Source organism: Typopeltis vanoorti, chromosome 12 (assembly GCF_054136105.1).
Source record: "Typopeltis vanoorti isolate ZY-2024b chromosome 12, IOZ_Tvanoo_1.0, whole genome shotgun sequence".
Classification (NCBI taxonomy): domain Eukaryota; kingdom Metazoa; phylum Arthropoda; class Arachnida; order Uropygi; family Thelyphonidae; genus Typopeltis; species Typopeltis vanoorti.
The window spans coordinates 100,708,564-100,733,242 of NC_143560.1; the positions used below are offsets into that span (position 1 = coordinate 100,708,564).

Consider the following 24,679-nt stretch of genomic DNA (forward strand, 5'->3'; position numbering starts at 1 on the left):
AAGCTAAAGAGAATCCCAAACAGTTCTTCAATATGCTGCAAGCCAAAAAAAAAAACTGTACACGGCAGAATGATTTTAAGGAATACCGAGAGTAAGGAGGTCACTCAATCAGTTGATATAGTGGAATTACTGAGTGAGCACTTTGCAAGAGTATATCATCCAGGTGGTAACATTGAAAAAATGAAGGAACCATTAGTTTATACGGGAATTGTGATGAATGAAGTGGAGGTGAATAGTCTATTACAGAACCTTAATGTGAATACATCTGTGGGATTGGATGGTATACCAGCACGGGTCTTGAAGCATCTAAAGAATTATCAGTGTCCATGACCATGTTGTTTAATCTGAGTCTCGGGTCTGGTTTAGTCCTGAAGGTGTGGATAGAGGGGAAAATAGTTCCACTGCATAAAGGAGGATCCAAGACTACTGTTGCAAATTACCGACCGATCAGCATATCAGGAGTCGTTGTCAAGGTCTTGGAGAAAGTAGTCAAGGGAAAAATACAGGAATGGATTGATGAAAATGAGATACTGTATGGGGGACAGCATGGCTTTGTGAAGGGCAGATCATGCCTCAGTAACTTGTTCAAGTTTTATAACACAGTAATGGTGGAGGTTTAATGGATTTTTTACAACACTCAGAAAGGATTAAAAAGAATTTAATACTTCCTATATTTCGTCCTAATCACTAGGACATCTACGGGGAATACAAAAATAACTAATGTAACATAACACAAATATCATACAATACTAAGCCCAACCACGTGGGTGACACTAAAGTCCTATCTAGGTGGAGCGCCCTCTAAGGGCGGTTATAGGTGGCCTGGAATATAAAGTAGGATCTCTGGTGATGAGTGTTTCCCAAATTTTCGGAAGCTTAATGCAACCGTATTTATTAAGATTTGGTTGATTTCTAAGAGATGCTGCTACTTCTAAGAATAGTCTCTCTTTCTTGAATTTGCTGTGATGCAGCATGGTGGTTTTCTTCCATGATACTCTGTGGGTGGTGTCCAAGACATGGTCAGCCAAGCCCGAATGACCATAGTTGTGTTTACAGATGTAAGACTTTTGTTCCTCTAGGCGGATGGATGCTGATCTGCCCGTCTGTCCAAAGTACGCCAGCTTACAGGAACAGGGTACTTTGTAAACTCCAGGCAGAGAGAGAGGAGGGAGCTGATCTTTCGTAGAACGGATAAGGGTAGCAAGTTTGCGGTGGGGCTTATATGCTGTGTGTAGGTTGTACTTTTTTAGAATCTTGGCTATGTTTTCGGATGTGCCACGGATGTAGGGTATGGTGATGGCATTTTTAAATTTTTGTTGACGAGAAGGACCAGGAATGGGAGAGGAACTGATTATTTTTTTGATACTATGATCGCTGTAGCCATTGGAGAGGAAAGTGTTGTGTATGTAGTTAAGCTCAGTAGTGAGGGCGGTTCCACTGGAACAAAGATTGTGGGCTCTCTTGGTAAGAGTTTTAATAATGCCATATTGTTGAGAGGGGTGGTGGTGTGAGAGTTTGTGAATGTATCTGCCTGTGTGTGTGGGTTTTCTGTATACAGTGAAGACAAGTGTATCATTAGGCAGGCATGTGACTAAGGTGTCTAGGAAGGGTAAACAATTGTTCTTTTCCTTTACCATAGTAAACTGGATTCTTGGATGTAGGCTATTGAGATGACTGAGGAAGGAGTCTAATGTGTCTGGGCCATGTGGCCAAATAGAGAACACATAATCTACATATCTTAGCCAGATAGAAGGTTTGAGTGGGGCTGAGTCTATGGCTCGTTTTTCAAAATCTTCCATATAGAAATTGGCAAGGGGGGGAGAGGGGGGAACCCATGGCGGTTCCCTCTATCTGCGTGTAGATTTTGTTCTTCCAAGAAAAATACCCAGAGTTAATGGCAAAGGAAAAGAGATCTAAGATGTCAGAAGGGAAAACTTTTTGTAAGAGAGATAAGGTGTCAGTTAAGGGAATATTAGTAAATAAAGAGGAGATATCAAAGCTTACCAATATGTCTGCTTTATTCAAGGTTAAATTTTCTATGAGGGCTTTAAAGTGGGTCGAGTTTTGATGGGGAGGAAGTGGAGAGGATCCAGAGATGAATGACCATGTGATAGCAGGTCTGTGGAATGAACCTTATGAGAACAGGTTGAAGATTTGTGCGTTGCAGAAATTGGTTGATAGACGGAAAAGGGGAGATATGATTGAGACATTCAAATTGCTAAAGGGTTTCTATAGGATTAATTCAGAGGATATTTTTGAGATCAGGACTGGTGGTGGGAGAACTAGGGGACACCTATGGAAGCTGGGCAAGAGTGTAGTTAGCAAGGATGTTAGAGCTGGGTTCTTTACTTTTAGAGTGGTAAATGAGTGGAATAAGCTGCCAGAGTCTGTTGTGGGTGCTATGACAGTGAGTGAGTTCAAAGCAAGGTATGATAGATACTGTGAGAATGTCGTATAGTTGTGTGGACATGATGTTTAGGGCCTCCCTCGATGAGTCTAAGGACTCCCTGGAGTCATCCGTAATAATAATAATAATAAAAAAGTACTCTTTCTTCAATCTACTTTAAAAGACTGTTAAATGAAACAAGCAGCAGAATTATTATTATTAACATTTGACCTCTATGAAGTCAGAGACTCAGCATCGGAAGTATACACTATTGCACACAATACTTGTCCAACCATGACTTAAACTGATTCAATGTGTCTACACCTACAACACAATGCATTCCACTCACCAACCGTTCTTCAACCTACTCCTCTGCTCACAGCCTCCTTATACAGTTTCCAATAATGACCTTCCTACACCCCCCCCTCCCATTCTATGAAAAATCTCCATGTCAACACGATAACAACCCCTGACTAGCATATATGTCTCAATCGTATCCCCCCCCCTCTTATTCACGAAGCTCTGCAACTTACATTTTCTCAATCTGTCCTCATACTCCACATTCCAAAGACGACTGACCACCTTTGTGAATCTTCTCTGCACCCTTTTCAACATATTTTCGTTACCATGAAAACCAGGTGACCAAATCTGTGCACAATAATCCATATGAGGCCTGATTAAGGCCTTATACAATGGTATCATATCCTGCATGTCAGGGTCCACATCATTGCTGTTATCCACTGTGACGTCTTCACAACTTGTGCACTGTAGTCCCTTTCAGTCCTTGTCCACCATTACTCCTATATCTCTCATCTTCTCTACTTCTGTTAAAGTTTTCCCACCAAGTGTATACTTTGCATCCCATCGTTGCTTACCAAATCTCAAACCTTTCACTTTGCACCATTGAACCAATAGTTCTATTTACCTGCCCATTCATGCAATCTATTCAAGTCCTTCTGTAAGGCCATAACATCTGCTTGACTCTGCATTGCTCTCTCCAGTTTTGCATGATCTTCAAACAGCTGCATATCATTAGTTAAACTCATCCCAATATCGTTAACACACAAATTGATAACAGTAGCTCCAAAACTGACCCCTGCGGCACACCGCTAGTGACCTTTCTCTTTTGGGATACCACATCCCCGTATACAACTTTCTGATACCTATCCGACAGCCAGTCACTAATCTAACTCAGAAGTATGTTATCCAATCCTATCTGTTTCAATTTATATAAGAGCTTGTCACGTTTGCAAAATCTAAGTACACCACTGTATATGGTAGTAAAAAATAGTCAAGAGAAATGCAATCAAGAATACATACCAATACTTGAGGTGGGTGGGTGGGTTGGGAAGCTACCAAAAAACTGAAATGTGCAAAAACAGCAGGAGTAGGTGATTTTTTTAATAAATAGTGTTATTAAAATAACTGTCATGACTTACATGTGTAACAAAAATTATATAGAATATTATTCAAAAACTCTAGTATATTTCATTAATTGTTACATGGACATCGTCAGGAAGAGAGACTGTTAACTACATTCAAAACATGAATCACAATAATGTCATAAATCATGCATGTATATATTAACTTATGTCTCAGAAGCAGCTGAAGTATATGATATTACACTATTAAAGTTGAAAGGAACAGTTTTAGTAAGTAGGTGATTTTTTTATCAGAAATTCTCAATTATATGGAGGTGTAAAAGTTTTACAGTGGCTGCACTGCATAATTCAGAGGGCCTGGTCAGAAGGAAGGTCATATTCTGGATGATTGGGGAGTGGAGTTCTCATAGTACCCATATATCATTTTTTGGGAGGATAGGAATATGTGTGTATATATTAGATTGTATCTTAAGCATCAAATACTTTTCATGTTCAAATAAATTTGCAGACTTCATTTTTACTATCAAGCAGCCTTCTTTCTGCTGATTGTTTTAAATTTCATATGAATAAGCATAGAACATGTGCATCCTTGTCTTACACTGATTTTGCAACAAACCATCTTCTTACTTTCTTCAATTCTAATTGCTGACTTAAACTTAAATACAGATCACATACTACTTGATACATCTCATTTATACCATAATTGCAGTGTTTTGAACTGCTTTTCTCTTGGCATTATCATCTGCTTTTTCTAGATCAACAAAACTTAAATACAGATCCTTGTTATACTTGTTCTTAAAGTTAAAATGTGATCTATGTAGATGATAAATAACAGTGTTGGCCTGCATATTTGATACTAGGGATGTGCTGAATATTTGGTTTTCATTCAGTTTTCGATATTTTTAAATATTCAGCTTCAGCCAAATTAGTGAAAGTATTTGGCTGGACAAAGCACAAAAATTCCTGTTACATGCATCATAACAGATGCAACTAATCAGGAAAAGCTTCCTCTTATCTCGTGACTACGTACAAAGGCTTGTCATTTGTCACAGGTACTTTCTTTAGCATTTTTGTTTTAGATTATATTATGCAGTCTTAAAAGTTGTTTATATAACCAAGTATTAAAATGTGTCGTAAAATATTGAAAAAGAGTACAGATTTGGCACTAACAGGAATAATAGAAAATAGCAATATTGGAAGTTTAATCATTTAAATGCAGATACATCATCATCAAATTCCTAACATATTCATATTCTCAGAGTTATTTTTATTTTATTTTATTTATTTTATGTTGCTCACACCCACAAAAGGTTATTTACTAACCTGTAGTACATGTGTGGGCTAAGGATTTTTTTTAAACTTTTTTTTTTTATCAATTTTATATATATATATATATATATATAAAATTTCAGTGGCAAATCTTGAAGGAAACCCTGATTGATTCAGCCAGAATCAATCAGGGTTTTCTTCCCTGATTGTACAGAGGATTTGAAATTGGAAGTGATCACCATTTAGTCTTGAGCAGGATAAAATTGAATTTCATATCGAAAAGAAGAACAGAGAGGAGCTGAAGGATCTTCCTCAGCCATAGCCAAGTTAGCCAGTCTTGGGCGTGGACAGCAGGGTTTTTTCCCCAGTTTATTCTGGGGTTTTTCATCCCGCAAAGCAGGCAAACTGGCCTTGAGAACTCAACACTACAGGCCATAGGATACACCGGGGCATAGGGCTGACCACCTTATCCTGTAAACGGAGTGAGGTCCGATGATCAATGGACCCTCGACACCGCAAAGTAAAAGAGGGTATAAGGAAGATGATGATGATGATGATACTACTACTTTGATGTTTGAAGAACCTTTTTGGCTGAAGTAAGATAAATTGCATGTGACTTGATAAACACCTGGTAGAGAGAAAACAAATTTGTCTTTGTGAGAGCAAAATCCATAATTGATGGATTTTGTCAATTGGTTTAAAAGTGGCAGTCAATTGAAACTTTGAGGATTAGTGACACATTCAGAAGGCACACAAGTAGAGATTCTATACATTTCATATGATTTCAAGGATAATGAAAGAATTTCTAAAATTTTTGAGTCAGTTTAGGATTTTATTCATTTAGGAACACTGTGTTTTTAAATAAATATGTAAGCAAATAACAGTTAATGCATGTAAACACTTGTGACACCAGGACATTCAAGAGAAATTATAAAAAGAAATGGTAAAATGACATATGTCATGTAGTACGTGTTTTAATGAATCTCGGTTCAAGCTGTATGATAAAGAGAACACAAGATTAGAATTCAAAGTAAACAATCAGCAGTTATGCCAATCTAATACAAAGACTATAAACATCATTTAAAAAAGAGACAATTAATAGTGATTACTTAGCAGACCTTTGGATATAAGTAGTCTAGTCTGAGTGACAGATTCATATTGTGATCCAAAGTTTTATGCTTCAGAGAAAGAGAGAATGATGATGAAATTTAAATTGATTTAAGTGATTCCAGCACAATCTCCAACTAATGTCAATGGTATGGGAAGCAAGGCCAGATTTTAAGATTATTTGATGTAATCTTGATGTTCTTGAATTTTGATCTCAGCAGAATGACCAGTCTATCCAAAATAAGACTAACAAGAACAGGATTTATGCAGTAAAGATAGAAGATAATTTGTCCATGGAGGTTAGAAAAGAATTCATGAAATGGTCTGAAAATAGCACATACATTAAATTTGCAAAGAACTCTTGCTTTTCTTTTCACTCATATCTCTTTAAGGTAGGATATGGCAATTCTTAATATCCAAGTGTGGTCTGGTTGAGGGACAATATTTATCACGGGTTCTCTGAATAGAAGTTTGGCCATATCCATTAGCAATCAGTGATTGCAATTTTGTTTAGTTACTCCAACAGAATGGATTCAGCAGAACAGATAGAGTGGGCTTGGTGCATAAGACTTTGTTAATGCCATCTTCTGTGATGGATGTTGATGATGACATAACAGTATCAGCCAGCAAATGTAGTTTATGATAAAACTGAATGTTACTTATGGAAGCACAGGTAAAGTATCTAGTGAAGGAAGGATGCTGCTGTTTGTTTCTGGTCCTATAACAGTATATGTGCATATCTATATCCAAGTTCTGGGAAGTAATCACTATTAATTATCAATAATTTTTCATGAGATATATAGTTATATTAGATGAACATAACTGTTTTTGAACTCTAATAGTACATTCTCTTTTTCACTCACTGACCAAGAGTAGAGATAAACCACGTAAGTGGCATACGCTTGAACGTTGTTCGGTAATTATCTTTTATAGTACCTCTTTCTTTCTTTCTCTCTCTGAGCAAAGGTTGGTCGATTGGTAGAGCCTCTGCTACTAATGGCTCATGCAAAAAGTTAAGCAAGTTTGAGCGCGGTTAGTAGTTGGAAGAAATTCAATCGTTCGATGGTATTGCCACACTCTCCCTCGAAGAGTCTTTGGACTTCTGGAGGTGTCACATAATAATATCCTTGTAATAAGTGATGATGCTATTTTAGATTTGATAAATCATTTTTATGAGTCAACCATTATTCACTCCACACATATCTTAAAAATAAGAATGGTGTATTTTATTGATTTTTTTTGGTGAAGTAGTGTATCAAAGGAACAGAGATTCTGAGCTCTTGTAAGGAAGGTTAGGTTGGATTAGATTGCATTACAGCTGGAACAACAGATAAGGCCATTATATTATGTCTATTAACTGAATCTGTGCTTTAGTTGATTTGCTTGTCTTGCAGAATACAAAACCCTCAAGTTTTCTGGAGAAAAAACTCAGCCACCTCCATGAGACCAGTCAACTTACCTGATGTTGACTTGTCGAGGATACAAGTCATAAAGGTACTCATATCCTAAACCTCAATCAAACTCTGGTCATTCCAACTACAGGGCAAATGTCACGGTGTTTTCAGGACAGTGCTACAAAAGGCTCTTTTGTTAGTGGATTTCGACCATTCCATATGTTTGGAAAGGATGATTAGAACTGATGTATGAGGGTTGTCTGAAAAGTTCTCAGCCTAACAATGAAAAAACGAATTTATAATTTCAAAATTATTTTTATTTTTCAACATAATTTCCCTTAAGACTAACACATTTATTCCAGCGATGCTCCAGCGAAATTATCCTGTCCCTGTAGTGGTTCTCAGTAAGATCTGCAACATACCTCTCTACAGCTGCAATCACCTCTTGATTCGAAGAAAAACGCTGACCAGCGAGGAAGAATTTTAGTTTTGGGAAGATATAGAAGTCACAGAGAGTCAAATCTGGGGAATAGGGTGGATATTCCAACAATTCATAGTACAGATCCCTTTATTTTCCCATTGCCAAAATACCTTTGTGGGCAGGTGCATTGTCCTGGTTAAAAGATTAGAATAATATTCCCCGGTTATTGTTTTACCCTTTTCAAGATAATTAATAAACAAAATGCTTTTAGCATCCCAAAACATCAATGCCATGACATATCCTGTTGATGGAACCGACTTTGTCTTCTTTGGCATGAATAACTGGCTTCTGTCCACTGTTCTGACTGCTATTTGGATTCTGGAGTGTAATGGCGAATCCAAGTCTCATCCATAGCAATAAATCGACACACAAAATCAGTTTTATTCTTGTTAAAATGCTCCAAGTACTGTTCAGAGACTTTCATGCAAGTCCGTCACCCATCTTGTGCAACACTTTTTCATTTGCAATTCTTCATGCAAAATATATCCTACATGTTCTTTTGAAATGCCGATAGTCTCAGCAATTTCACACATTTTGACTCGCTAGTCATCCAATACCATATCGTGCACTTAATCAATTTTTTCAGGTGTTGTTACACTTTTTGGACGCCCTTCATGTGGATCATCTTCAAGGCTGGTACAGCCAAGTTTAAACTCACAGTCCATTTCTTAATTGTTGAAAACGAAGGAGAAGAGTGCTCATAAACTTTTATGAACTTCAAATGAATTTCTTTTGGCGTTAAACCTTTTTTTTTTTTTTACAAAGAATTTTATAACTGCATGATACTGAACATTTTATCCATTTCAAGGGATACACAGACAACACTTTTGCATCAGACAGCTGAGTAAAAAAAAAAAAAACTACTTGATAGAATGACTTGCAATTTCACATGGATGCTTATGACAGATGTACCAACTTAGAAAAAAAAAATCTTGCCGATAGTGTTGCCATCTATGGTTTAGGTCAAGAACTTTTCAGACCACTTTCGTAAGTAGCACTCTGAGAATATGGATTTATGATAAATGGTAGCAGACAAAGAACTATTTGCTTATTTAGTTAAAGGATGGAGTTTATTTGGTTCTTAAAAGAATGTACAATAGTTTTGTTTCTTGGGTGTGTTATTTAAATTGTGTAAACATTACACTTATTTGGTATTTTGGCTATCTTTTCAGATGTACCATTTGTACAGAGAATGGAAATAGTTTCACCATGATCTAATATGTCATGGAGAGATGAAATAGGGGACGCAAGTACCATTTTACAGGACTGTACATATTTGAATAAATAAGTATGGTATTTATTCCCAATCTTTTTCCTTTTACACAAATTATGGACTCTACAACTGTAGAGTCCATACTTTCACCGTACTATAAATAATTATTTTACTTTCATGACCTTCATATTAAGGTCATCATCTGGAGTATATACATATATATATACAGAGACAAGCTAAATTACATTTCACATAGTATGCTGAAGAGACAATGATTTGATCAACAGTTATGCTACAAGCCTGACCTCTAATGAAAATAAAACAACTACATCAAAGCTATATGGATGCTTATGACAGATGCATATTCTATTTAAGACAACATCGGAGAAACATTCTTTCATATAGATAGTTTTGTTATGAAAATGATGTCCCAAAATTTAACATGACAATTGTTATATTAGATTTAGGATCCTGGATACTTATGGTTTTATTTAAAATTAACTCTTAGGGAGAAAGGTTAAGTGAGTAGAATATGTGCCTTCCATATGTTTGGGATTTTTAGACCACCATTATTGTTAAGATTAGGGTGATTGATAAGAATCTCACAGGCCTCCTTAAATTTACGTTCAAACCATGTTTTGGTGTGATGTAAACAACAGATGCTTACATCACAGTCAATTCTATGTAAAGTGTTCAGGGAATGATCAGAAAGATCAGCTTGACCATAGTTATTATATTTAGTGTCATTTATGTTCCTTGTAAATGAATGCTGATCACCATGTAACACCAAAGGAAAGGATTCATCCCCAATCTCTTTTTAGAAGACATTTATAGTCATACTTTGTTGGCCCTGGTTAGCGTATCCACTCTTCAGCCAAAAGACTATGGGTTCGAATCCAGCCATGGGTATGGGTGTTTGTGATTGTCTGTAAAAATATTAGTTGTGGTGGGCAGTAGATGGAGACGGAGAGGTGTAGAGTAGGTGACTTCCCTCAATGAGGTCTTTAGACTCCTTGTAGGCAAACATAATAATAATAGTCTCCATTTTATACATTCAAGGTTTAGAAAAAAAAAAAAAAAAAGCAAGCTCATTTTCCAATGATTTAAAATAGCTTCCCCCTACATTCTCCTAGAATTCAATTTGATCCACTATCCCATGCAAAAATTTCATGGGACTTGTTCATGTGGTCTGTCATACTGTGGTTAAATAAGGATAGCCTATTCTTTTAGAGAACTGTTTGAACTATACAAGACACCAGGAGTTTAGCAAATCAGATCCTGCCCAACATACAATTTCTTTCAACTAAAAGGTTGCCTGGAACAAAACCAAACTCTTTCATACATTTCTACCAGAAAGATTGCACAAAGAAAGATGCAAAGCATTGTTATTCCAAACTAACCCTAAAAAGGAAATTGTCATACAATTTTCTGGTTATGGGAATAATGTTAAATGTAACCACATTCAAAATAGATGTTAGTTTTTTTAAGACATTATATCCCTCATGCCCATGTTCCTCCAGACTCAATTACAAAAGTGTTCTCTCCTAGCACTGGTTCAAGCTGCAATCTTCTCTGTCTGCTATAACCACTGCCTTTACAATTCCACATATATCCTTTTTTATTCAAAATTTTCACGATTTGCCACCTTGAGTTAAAAATGCATAATTACTCTCACCAACTGGAAACTAAACAGCCAGTGCATTTATATACAGATTTAAGAGATGATATTACCAGAAGTAATATTCTTGCCCCATCACATGCTGCTTAAGGAAATTATTATTACATAGGCTTCTTCTATAGAGTTCAAAATCTCACCATGGGGGCCCATATCTACTCCAACCATTATTCACACAATACCTATGATATCTATCATTAAATTTGTTTTCACTACTACTCTCGGATGTCTGTTAATCAGCTACCAACAGCTTCTGTCTATGCCTAATTGTTCTAACTTATAATAGGGGCAATGCAGTATCCTATCAAATGCCTTTGCAAAATCCAGCAATATGATGGTGTAGTCATTTCCTACATCCATCTAACTGTTACATTATTGTGACAATTAGATTACTGTAATAGCTAGAAAGCCAACAGATTACTATTTGCAAAGCCATGCTTGCTCCCCCCACCTCAATCCCACAGGGAATTATATTTCGAATCTACCCATTCCTCAACCAACATCCAATACATCAACCACCACTTCTGAGATACAACCAGGTTAATAATTTGCTATATTGAAGCATGCTTTATGTAAGGGAACTATCTAGTCCTTCCATTCTGTTGGGATTCTACCAATGCTCACTTAAACAGCCCTGTCGTTTCTCTTGCACTTTTCCATAAATTATGGATTGACATCACTTCATCCAATTCCATGGCTGTATTCATACTGAGATTTCTTAAATACCTTCAGTTCGATTTCTATTTTCATAAATCTTCATATCAGTTGCTGCATTGTCTCCAACTTAATGATACACACTTACAAAGTGGTCATACAATCAACTATTTTATCTACCCATGTCATCTCTCTACTACTGTTCATTAAAAGTCCATAAACACAGGCACAAAACAAAAGAAATCTGAGATTTTCTTTGGCCTTTTTAGCTAATTTCCTTTTTTTGCATGTTCTCTTTATGCAACCTTATTATTATTCCTTCCCTCCTCTTTTACCTTGCGGTGACAAGTATTTTTCTACATTTAACCGCTACTGTATCGAGGATAAGGTGATTAGCCCTATGCCTCCCAGTGTGTCCCATGTCTATAGATTCCAAACAGAGATCAAAAGAATCTTCAGCAAACAGAATACCCAAAAATGTCTCATCAGCCTTATGCTAATTGTTTGGAAAGACTCGTGCTTTAATAGCTTCTTCTATTCTATATTATCTTTTTATTCTCACATCTTTCACAGGTATCTATTCAGCACCATGGAAATCAGCCACATTCAATCCATCTCTAAATAGTTTTTTGGAAAAAAAAAAAAAAAAAAAAAAAAAAAAAAAAAAAAAATCCTGATCAAATTAACATGTTCGCTGCCAACTACGAGTATACTCATAGTTCGTATATGAGCTACACAAGCCAGCTACGAGTATACTAGTATGATACTTACCACCGGCAACGAGATTACTGTACTGACCTTGAAGAAGTGAAATTGCTCGGCGTACGGGCACAGACTATGCCAAAGTAGCGTGGCAGTGAACATGCTAAGGTCCAGATTCTTCCATTTCATTTCTTTCTAAAATAATGGGGAGAAAAAAAAACAAAAACAATAAAACAACTTCTATACTATCTAGTAACCTCTTTAGTAATAAATGATAGCCACTTAAGATTCTGCCAATCTCAATCAATAGGGGACCTTACGTTACCAACTACTACACAAATGTCATAAAATAGTTGGCATTTACTGAAAGTCAGCAAGCATGGTCTTGCTTTCTGATCATGTCACTACTTGTGAGGGTACAAAAGATCTTTATTCTCAAACTATGCAACTAATACTGGGGTTCCACAGTGACCTTCTCCAGTTGATTGCAAATCCAATTCAGTTTTGTTAATGAGAGTACCACACACTCATTTGACAAGCCTTACATTACAAAAATCAGAAACTTCCTGAATATCAACTTCTACAACTTTAAATTCTGATATTCAAAACAGGCTTCAACAGAAATCTAATTTCAATGCTAGTAAAATTCAATCCAGTCTTATTTAGCTGCAGAAAAATCCTTTCTTCAAGTTTTGCTTTCAACAACAACCCAAATCTCTGGACAAGATGAGATTGTTATTTTGGGATAACTCCAATAAGTATCTATCTTAGAATAAACATAAATATTGCCTCTTCATATCCAAGAAATCAGGTTGGTTCTCTTTCACTTGATGTACTGATTTAGCCCTGAAGCTATTACCTCTATACAAACTACAAATTCATCCAACCAATAGATACTGTTCTCACATTTAAAGTGATGTCCTTAAGAGCTCCCTAAAAATACTGGACTCAGTATAAGATGGCAATTAGAGAGATTAATGACGCTTCATAAAATTCACTCCCCCCCTTTTTTTTTTACAATGTTCAGGTTTCTGTTGCTTACATTTTTACATCTGTTAAAACACATGCAGAGGATATTCAACATTTCTTCATAGTTCAACTTCACTTTTTAACTCAAAACAATCTTTAATCCCACTTCATTTATTTCTTTTAATGCTTATTTATTTTTTTTTTGATAGTCTCTTTTTATTTATTTCCTAAAGAGTACAATCTACAGGTTTTCAAATCCAATGTTAATAGGTTTCTTCTTTCTCTTCAACCTTCTGCCCATCCACACTAATAATGCTACAGGCTGGATCGGTATGAAAAAAAAAAAAAACATTGAATGAGGAAATGAAAAGTTAGAGATTCGATAGAGAAAAATAAATAACACCTGGTAATATGGAGACTGTGTGTGTATGGTAGCACTATAAATTGCAAAAGATATGGGGGGGGGGGAACTTAAGTTTGAAAATAAGCCTTAAGGGAGAAGAAAAATTATCTTCAAACATAACTAAAACAATAAACGACATTTCAATATATTCATATATGGTAATGACTAGAGGAAAGCACAAATCCAGCATACATGGTAATTCATTTGGACAAGGTACATGACATGACTTATGTACCGGTGGAGTGCTTAGTGTAAAAAAAAGCACAAACTTACATTTGTGCTTTTTTTTTTCTCTTTTTAGATAGCTATTAGTAGAATTTGAATACATGACATTGCATCATTCATTTCTATTCATCTATTTCTTTGTTATTCATTTTGGAAGACTATTTTCAAGCAAAGATGAAGTTATGCAGCTTTATAGAAGAGATAAATTCTGAAAAAAATCTGTATAAGACTATTACACCAACAACAAAATTGCAATGTCATATACTGAGAAAATTGCGACTTTTCTTTGACAAGTGAAACAAAAGAAAATGATTATTATTAGGTACTAATTATTTTTTGTATCTACATTTTTAATGTTTGATTTGTTTTTGATAGAGTGGAGAGATAAGAAACTATAACTCTCAATTTTACACCAGCATTCTCCAGCTTATAAAAATGGTGTCAATAGAAAAGCTAATCAAAATGCTACAGTTATATGGTATCAATGGGGCATTATATCAAGCAATACTTAATCTTTATTTGAGTTATAATCAGCAGTTAGAATTGAAGGAAGTACAGGAAGATGGTTCGATGTTAGACAAGGATGTACATTATCTCCACTGTTATTCATCATCATCCATATGGATCACATTATGAAGGAAAGTTGTATTAAACCTGATATCAAAATTGGAGATATTAATCTCAGCTGTTTACTTTATGCAGATGCCATTACATTTTTAAATAAATCCAGTACAAGTTTGCAAGATTCACTGACCAAATTGAATAACAGTTATAATAAATTTGGTATGAAAATCAGCAATAACAAGATAAAGATGAAAATAGGCAGAAACATTGAAAATATCAACTTCATCGTGAATGGAGAACCTACAGAACAAGTAAAACATTTCAGCTACATAGGCACAATTTTTAGTAAAGATGGTAAATTAAATATGGAAACAGACAACAGAATGAACAAAGCCAATACATGGTAAGAAGTCAATTGAATAAATTTATATGGAATAAGAGAGAAATTAATCAAAACACTAAACTAGCTGTATACAAGACAGTGTTCAAACCAACATTAACTTATGGATCTGAGAGCTGGGTTAGAAATAAAACCTTGACCAAAGATTAGATATCACAGATATCAGAGTCCCAAGAAAGATTAGAGGCATGAACAGATGACATCAATGGCAATATCATATTAAAAACAAGGATATTAGAAAGAACTTGACATTGATAGCATCCAGGAATGTGTTAGCAGAGCTAATCTCAGGTGGTATGGTCACTTAAACAGAATGGGAGAGGAAAGATTAGCAAAACAAGGGTTCTCTGCCAGATTGGCAGGAAATTAATTCAGAGGAAGACCAAGATACAGGTGGATTGATACAGAAAAAGTGCCTTAGAATACAGAAATATAATACCTGATAACGTTGGAGTCTTGACAGATTGATTTGAAGGAAAATTGTTCATAAGTAGTAAGTAATAATGTAAGTTTTTCATGTAATAGTATCATAATATCCTGTACAGCTCTTGAAGGTACATGTGTGGAATTTGATGATGATTAACAAATTATTTCAGAAAGTGTATACTACTGAGGTGTGCGGAGTTCGCACACCTCAATACACAAACTATAATATAAATTATGCCACTTTACAATATTATGGGGAAAAAAAGTTAATTGTTGCAATAATTGACTTTATTTTTCCTTGCTGCACCTGAAGGTGTATATGCTCTAATTATAGATAGATATTACTATGTATGCATATATATATATATATATATATATATATATATATATATATATATATATATATATATATATATATATATATATCTACCTTCATTAAATACAGAAACCTGCCAATATTTGAACTGCACGCAAAAAATAGCAGTAATAGTTTTGATTTTTAGTTGTGCTTCATCATCCTAGCTATGCATGAACTCAGTTTTAAAAACAGAACACTCAGTTCTGTAATTACTAGAAAATAATGCTACTTTTGTGAGAGTTTCCTATAAAATTACATTATTGAGTCAACTCAAAACAAAAAAAAAAAAAAAAAAAAAAAAATCACGTTATATGAAAAATTTTACCAAAAAATAACTGATACCAGCATCGAATAAATAATGACTTTGTTAAAGTAAGCTGTCCATAGCAGAAAAGGTGCAATATGGGGATCTAACACACTTCATCTACTCTCCAATATATAGAACTCAATTAGTTGTAACCAGTTTTTGCTTGGTTATGTATGATGACACTTGGGTAAATTATATTAGACAAGAAATTATATTCTTGTTTTAATCCCAAACATAAGTGCACTAAAGTTTGCTTGTGAATTATCTTCACAAACAATTACCTCAGTATCCCATAATGCACATCATACTTCTTTTTAGACATGTATATTGCTATGAATTACGAGAAGGCTGTGGGAGATACTGAAAACTAAAATAAATGCAGAAGTCATATTTTCAATATGCAAGTAGCAAAACAATGTAATACCATATTATTATAATACTCCTATTCAGACAGTTGTAGATTTTTATTTTTATTTTTTATTTTTTATTAAGTGAAATTAAATACAGGTCAAGAAATGATATCTTAGTGTTAATCGTTTACCTGAGTGCAAGCAAACAAACGTTTGCACTTGGAAGTATTTTCTTCACAAAAAGGCTATTTGTATATATATAGAGGTAGTTGCCTTTGCATTAATTCATCTTTCATTATCTCTTACAGGAGATAATGTGAAGAGGAAAAGTGTCAATGGGAGAATAGTGTGTGTGCTGCCTCGTTTTGACAATTACGAGTTAAGTAGACGAGCAATGATAATGAATGATATGATTGCAAGAATGTGCAGAAAAAGAGGTCTGGAGTTTGTTGATGTTTGGAGTGTGTTTGAAGGAAAAAGGCAGTTGTATGCTAGAGATGGACTGCATCTTAACATGGAAGGACATAAGAGATTGAAGAAGTTATTGTTTTCTGAACAGGTTGAAGTTATTGGGCAGGGAAACTAATATTGAAAAGGTTGAGTGTAAGAGAGAGAAACTTTAGCACTGATTGTGTATTTATTGATCCTTATAGGCAGAATAAATTGCAGAAGAGAGGGGAAAAAAATCGGCATAGGACTACGGTAGTTAGTGACTTATATATCAGTTCTAAAGCCGGTACCAGATCTAGAGGGAATCTGCAATTTTTGTATACCAATGCTAGAAGCATTAGAAATAAGAGAGAAGAATTTTTGGCATTAGTCAGTGAAATCTCACCAAAAGTTGTAGGCATTAGTGAAACTTGGCTGTCAGCAGAAGATGTGGTCACTGGAATTGAACGTGATGGGTACAGTATTTTCAGGGAGGATAGAGAAGATAGAACAGGAGGAGGAGTACTGTTGATGATAGCTGATGTGTTGCAGCCAAAGAAAGTAGTATATCATGATGATAGACATGTGAATGAGAGTTCATTTGAGGCAGTCTGGTGCGAAATAGTGACCAACGCAACCAAATATACAGTTGGATGCTGCTATAGGCCAGGGAGTACAGGGGGAGATATTGAATTCATGCATCAGCAACTTAGTGCAATGAGTGAAGGCTTAGTGATTATTATGGGGGATTTTAATTATGGTGATATCAATTGGAAGGAGGAAATATCACGTAGCAAAAAGGAAATGGAGTTCATACATCTGCTACGAGATAATTACTTGAAACAGCACGTAACTGAAGGGACACGTGGTGTGAGAGTGTTGGACCTGGTTATTGGTTCAGAGGTTATATGCATAAGTAAGGTGACCTCGTTACCTCCAGTTGGTGAAAGCGATCATGTGGTATTGACTTGGGAGGTTGCAAAATCTGTGGATTTTTCTATTAAGAAGGGGTATGTACGAAACTACAGGTTAGGCAATTATAACAAGCTTCGGAGTGAGCTTGCAGCCATCCCATGGCAGAACATATTGCAAGGGAAAGATGTTAGCAGTGCTTGGGATAAAATCAGCGGGTATCTGAGGAAAGCAATATCAGATTGTGTCCCCATGGTCAGGAGGTCAAACAAGGCAGGCATTAGATGGATGAGCAGTAGTATCAAGCTTGAACTACAAAAAAAGAAAATGTTATGGAGAATTTACAAGGAGAAGGGCGATCAGGACACCCATGAGCAGTACAAGGCTCAAGCTAGGAAGGTTACCAGCATAGTAAGAAAAGCTAAATCAGATTATGAGAAGACCTTAGCCAAAGAGATCAAGGGTAATCCCAAAGAGTTCTTCCGCTATGTGGCAAGTAAGAGGAAGAATGACTTCGGAAGGATAACCTTAGTGGGTGCTGATGGTATTGAGGTGACAAAATCAGATGTAATAGTCGAGTTACTGAGTGATCACTTCTCAAAAGTCTATCACCCAAGTGAGGATATCTCTATACCTATAGCAATACCTAATGTGAAAATTGAAGCTAAAGAATCAGAGGTATTAAATATATTGCGAAACTTAAATGCAAACACTGCGGTAGGCTTAGATGGAATATCAGCTCGGGTGTTGCGTGAATGTGCAAATGAATTGTCAACCCCTCTTACCTGGATATTTAATTTAAGTTTGAACTCTGGTATGGTCCCTAGGGAGTGGAAGTTAGGCAAAGTGGTTCCTTTGCATAAGGGTGGCTCTAAAACTGCAGTATTGAATTACAGACCAATCACCATCTCAGGAGTAGTGGTAAAAGTATTGGAAAAGTTGGTTAAAGACAAAATTCAAGAATGGGTGGATCAGGATATGATACTCTATAGAGGCCAACATGGTTTTGTTAAAGGTAGATCCTGCCTTAGCAATCTATTAACTATCCATAATAGAATAACATCAGAGTTGGACAAAGGAACTGGCTACACAGTGGTACTTCTGGATTTTGCTAAGGCTTTTGACAGGATACCCCATAGAACACTGTTACGCAAATTGGAGCAGATGGGAATGGATATTAAATTGGTGATATGGATAGGAGAATGGCTCAGGGAGAGATACCATAAGGTGGTGTATGGAGGAGCCGAGTCCAGAATGAGGCAGGTGACCAGTGGTGTGCCTCAGGGCTCTGTGCTTGGGCCAATGTTGTTTAATTTGTATATAAATGATATAGGAAACGGCTTAAAGGGAGATATTCAGTTGTTTGCTGATGATGCAAAGTTGTGTAGTGCAATAAAAAATCAAGCTGATGTTGAAAGTTTGCAGGAGGATTTAAATAAGCTGGTAAAATGGGCAAAAGAAAATGGATGTCAGTTCAATGTGGAAAAGTGTAAAGTCTTGCATTTTGGGATTAAAAGATTACCAGCTGTGTACTACATAAATGGAAAGGTACTTCAAGAGATTGATGAGGCTAGGGACTTAGGGGTATTGGTAGATAAGGAGATGAAGTTCAGAGGACACATTGCTAAGGTGTCCAAGATTGCACATAGGATTACTTGGTTGTTGAGGAACACACTGACATCCAGAGATAAAGAGGTTATTATTCCCCTTTATAAAGCATTGATACTTCCATATTTGGATTACTGTGCTCAGGTCTGGTCACCTGGATTCCTTGGAGATGAGGAGGCTGTGGAGAGGGTTCAGAGAAGAGTGACCAAGTTGGTGAGTGATATAAAAAATGTTCCCTACGTTGATAGATTGAGAGCTTGTGGATTGCAGAGATTGGTTGATAGGCGAAGAAGAGGGGATATGATAGAAACATTCAAATTACTAAAAGGTTTTTATAGGATTGATGCAGGGGAAATGTTTCAGCTGTGTGATAGTGATGGAAGAACAAGAGGTCATCTCTGGAAATTAAAGAAGAGTGTGGTTAACAAAGGTGTCAGAACAAGGTTTTTTGCCTGGAGGGTGGTGAATGAGTGGAATTCATTGCCTGACTTTGTTGTGAGCTCTTCATCTGTAAATGAATTCAAGAAGAGATATGACAGATATTGTTTTGCTAGTTTGGGTCTCCCGCGATGAGTCTACTGACTCCATGGAGATACCCGTAATAATAATAATAATAATAATTACATCACTAGTTCCTAGTGATGTAATTTTAATGAAGGAAAAAACTGATTATAGGTAGTCACTATTCCCATAATGCAGCATATACATATCTGAAAGAAAGCATGCTCATTATGACAACTGATGTGAAGTCAACAGTTTCTACATATAACTAACCTAGTTATGAATCTATTTCATATGCAAACTTTTGTTTATTTTGTTTACTCATGCTTGGGTAGAGGATTAAAACAAGACTATAGTCTATTTGTGTAATATAACTTACTACATGAAAAAAAAACTTCCTATGGCTATCTCTGATCTAGTCTTTAAATTATTAAATTAATTTAGCCAGTACCATGTCAGTTAATGATGACAAATCATTGACATGTCAGTTAATGCAGATGTTATTAACATGCTGACTATGAGATAACTCATAGCTGGCAGTCTGTATTAGGATGTCAACTATGAGTTATTTCATATCGTATTGGCACTGATGGCAAGTTTACATGTGAGCACAATGGCAATCAATGTGTTCAACAAGTATTGGTTAAGGTAATCGAAGACTCAAGCAGAGTTAGGCTTCTTCTAGATGTTTCTACAGATATTTCAAATGAGGATGAATTTGTTCATTATATGAGATACATAGATATGAATTGGAAACTGAAAGAGGCATTTATTACTGAAATTCCTCTACAAGTTGCAGGGTACTTGGATACACTAGAGAGTGAAATAAACAAGTTATTCTTGTTGCAATAGCCATAATGTGCAACATACTCCCTTTCAAGTCATGAAACTGAGATCTACATGTGAAATATCTTCACGACTAGGCTACTGATGTGAATTCAACAGTATGTATAATTATCCTATTTGTAAAGATGCCTTGCACAGAAAATTTGTTTGCTTATGAAGGACTTGTAATTGGTTGGAAGGCATTGGAATAGATGGAGCAAGTAACATGCTGGGAAAAAATAATAGACTAGTGGCAAAAATTAAAGTATTTGTATTGCACATAATTTGAATCTGGTGGTTTTAAATTCTATTAAAGATGTTCTCTTTATTAATGAAATTGAAATTTACTACTGAAACAGCAGTAAAAAAATTATACATATTTTACCAAAAAGGCAGAAAGAATTGGAAAAAGTAGCAGCCACATTAAAAAAAAAAAGTCCTGAAGTTCGAGTATTGGCATTCGGTAAGGTGACTCTGCAGTGGCAATGCACACAATGAATTTGGAGGAAAAAGCAAGTGAAAAAGGAAATGATGCTGCAACATCAAATGGCTTGTTAAAGAAAAAGAAGACATAACAATGGTATTCAGATAACGCATGCAGAGAGTGATTTCAATGTTAAATGAAAAATATCATAGATGAAAGAATAATGTATTTAAGAGCTGTCTCAAATTTAACTGGCCTGGACTTTAAGAAGAAATTAAGATTTTGGGCATTGGTGGCTCATCTATAGGGGCCAGGCCACACCTATATTTGTATAATAAGCCCAATAATTGTAGTTTTAAAAAATGTTTCTTGTAATTATTATTATTTTTATCTATTTCCAACATGTTTTATTGTTTAATAAAAAAATTACTGTAGTATTTTGTGGCAATATTGTATAATGCGACTTAGTATGGTCTCTGGGGCCAGCCACGGCTGGCCCTATTTTATAGGTGTAGAACACAGGGCATGTATGAGGCACATGTACAAGCAATCATGTTTGTTTACCAGGTGCAATGCTTATCTTGGGGAAATTTAGTCTGGCCTAGTCACTGTGTTGGCATGCACGTACATAGTGTGCGATTGTTTGATTGTGAAACACGTGCACTAGCAATCATGTTTGTTTACCGGGCACAACGCTTATTTTGGGGCCCGTTCAGTCTGGCCCAATCACTGCATTTGTACGTAAATAGGCACGATTGTTTCATTGTCTTATTATTTATTCTCGTTGTTGATCTGTTTTATTATGTATAATTATTGTTATAATTTATTTGAAAATTTAAAATTTTTATTACGTCCATAAAGAATACATTTTAACTAATCGATAGTTTATTGGAAAAACGTTTCTTATTAAGTCTAAAAGAAAAATTGACCCCTGACTATAAATCAATAATAGAACCCACTATATAAATATAAAAAATTAAGTTTGTTTTGGCCCCTGGTCCCACCTGTTTCTATTATCATCAGTCGTCACTGAATTTGGGTAAATATTCCAGCAGATATTTATGATGAACAGTTTCAGTAAATTTGGAGAATGAATGGTAATGAGTTCAAAGTTGTGGGGAAGCATTAAAACATACAAAATCTGTACAGAAGAACAATGAGTAATAAGAAAAGATTTCCATTTCTCTCACAGCTGCTCAAGTTGTAACCATTATACAAGCAAGTATGTGGTCACGTGAATGAGGTGTTAGGCTAATAACAGAGAAATTAAGGTCAATGAATCCCTCCTCTGCAGGATGTTATTCAAGAAAAGACACAGTGGAAGAGATAAAAAGCCTTTTTGTAAATGATCGGCAAGCGTTACTGGTGTACATTTTAAACCCACTCTGAAAGGAAAGGATGAAATGGAAGCCTGAACAACACACTTGTAAAGATAACTCAGAAATTCAACTGAGTCCTCTGCTTATCACATCATTAGCAGTTATTACACTTAATCTTTCATAATCAATTTTCATTTTACTTGCTACATAGCAAAAGAATTAATATTTAGCTTCATCAGATATCCTTTCATGATCAGATTTTGCTTTCTTCATCATACTGGCAACATGGTGAAGATGAAATGCTTGTGATATATATATATGCTGCTCACAAGCCTGCTGATCACCTTTCTCCTTATATACCAACAAAACTTTTATTTCTTTTATAGCTCCTAGTTAATGCTACCTATCCATTTAATTCCCACTTGCTTTATCCTCCTAGGTATGCAAATCTGATACTGCTTTTTCTTAACTATCTCTTGACCATTTCCTATGCATTACTATAATCTTTTCCCTTACAATTTCTTATGCTATAACAACCCAAAGCTACTGCATGAGTTTGCCATAACTGACAGCTTTGCAATCCCCCCCCCCACTTCTTAATTGAAAATTCCAGTGCTTTTAAAACCAGGTTTTTCGAGCCTTTGGTTGAAAAGCCTGGTTTAATTGGTCTTAATTTACATAAAGACCAATTAGGTAAATTGGTCTGCAATTTTTTTTTTTTTTTATCATAATCCCAGCACACAGGTGAAGTTGCAAAACCTATAGTACTTAGTGACACATGGGCGAGTCAAAAATTATGAATGTATCAGAAACCTCAGGTTAACAATAGATTCAGGAAACATTCAACACTCTCTCTCTCTCTCTATATATATATATATATTATTATGAGCAACTCCAAGGAGTCCTTAGACTCATCAACGGAGGACCTAACATCATGTCAAGAACAACTATTCAACATTCACACAGTATCTATCATACCTCGCCTTGAACTCATTCACACTCATGGCAGCTTATTCCACTCATTCGCCATGCTCCAAATAAGAAACCTAGCTCTAAAACCCTTGCCCAGTTTCCATGGATAGCCCCTAGTCCTCCCACCACCAGTCCTGTTCTCAAAAATATCTTCTGAATTAATCTTATAGAAACCATTCAGTAATTTGAATGTCTCAATCATATTCATCCCCCCCCCCCTTCTGCCTATCAACCAATTTCTGTAACCCACAAATCTTCAACCTGCTCTCATAAGGTTTTCATTCCATAGACCTGCTATCATCTTGGTCACTCGTCTCTGGATCCTCTTCACCTCCTCTCCATCAAGAAGAAACCCTGGTGCCTAAATCTGAGCACAATAGTCTAGATGGGGTCTTATCAAGGCTCAATACAGAGGAACAATAACTTGCTTGTATCTGCTCATCAAAGTATTCTTCAGTAATCAAGTGATTTGATGGGCTGATTTAGCCACTTTTGCAATGTGCCCCCTAAACTTCACTTCATATCCACCAACACTCCCAAATCCCAGGCCTCGTCAATCTCCTGGGGTACAGTTCGACCAATGTGGTATACTGCTGCTAATCTTTTCACCCCAAAATGCATAACCTTACATTTTGCCACATTAAATTGACATTCATTCTCCTTAGCCCAGTCTTTCAAACTATCCAAATCATCCTGCAAAATTTTGACATCCTGTGCATTCACTATTGCTCTACCCAACTTTGCATCATCAGCAAACAAATGAACAGTTCCTCTTAGATCCTTTCCTATATCGTTAATGAACAAATTAAACAGTAGTGGTCCAAGAACAGAACCCTGCGGCACACCACTAGTCACAGGCGTCTTTTGGACTCTACTCTTGAATAAACTACTCCCTGATATCTCTTCATCAACCACCCTCCTATCCATCTCACCAACCCTATATCCAATCCCCATATGCTGCAGTTTACTGATAAGAATTCCATGTGGTATCCTGTCAAAGGCCTCAGCAAGATCCAGCAGAATCACTGTAAACCCATTACCCTTATCCAGTTCAGCCGTCACTGTGTTATAAAATGTGAGCAAGTTACTGAGGCATGATCTACCCCTCACAAAACCATGCTGTCTCCCCATACAGTATCCCATTTTCGTCTATCCATTCCTGTATTTTCCTCTTGACTACTTTCTCCAAGAACTTGACGACTCCTGATATGCTGATTGGTCAGTAATTTTCAACAGCAGTCTTGGAACCTCCTTTACGCAGTGGAACTATTTTTCCCTCTTTCCACCCCCTTCAGACTTACCCAGACCCGAGATTCAAATTAAACAACATTCTTTAGCCGCTTCATGTGCGACATGAGCTGGTATACCATTCGATCCCACAGATGTATTCACATTGAGGTTTTGTAATAGGCTATTCACCTCCA

The 24,679-nt window shown here is 36.0% G+C and overlaps 1 protein-coding gene across 1 annotated transcript in view; it reads right to left on the reverse strand.

The window, feature by feature from the left end:
* The window catches only part of LOC150101070 (uncharacterized), a 244,627-nt gene that overhangs the window by 8,405 nt on the left and 211,543 nt on the right, over positions 1-24,679 (reverse strand). The window lies entirely within an intron of this gene.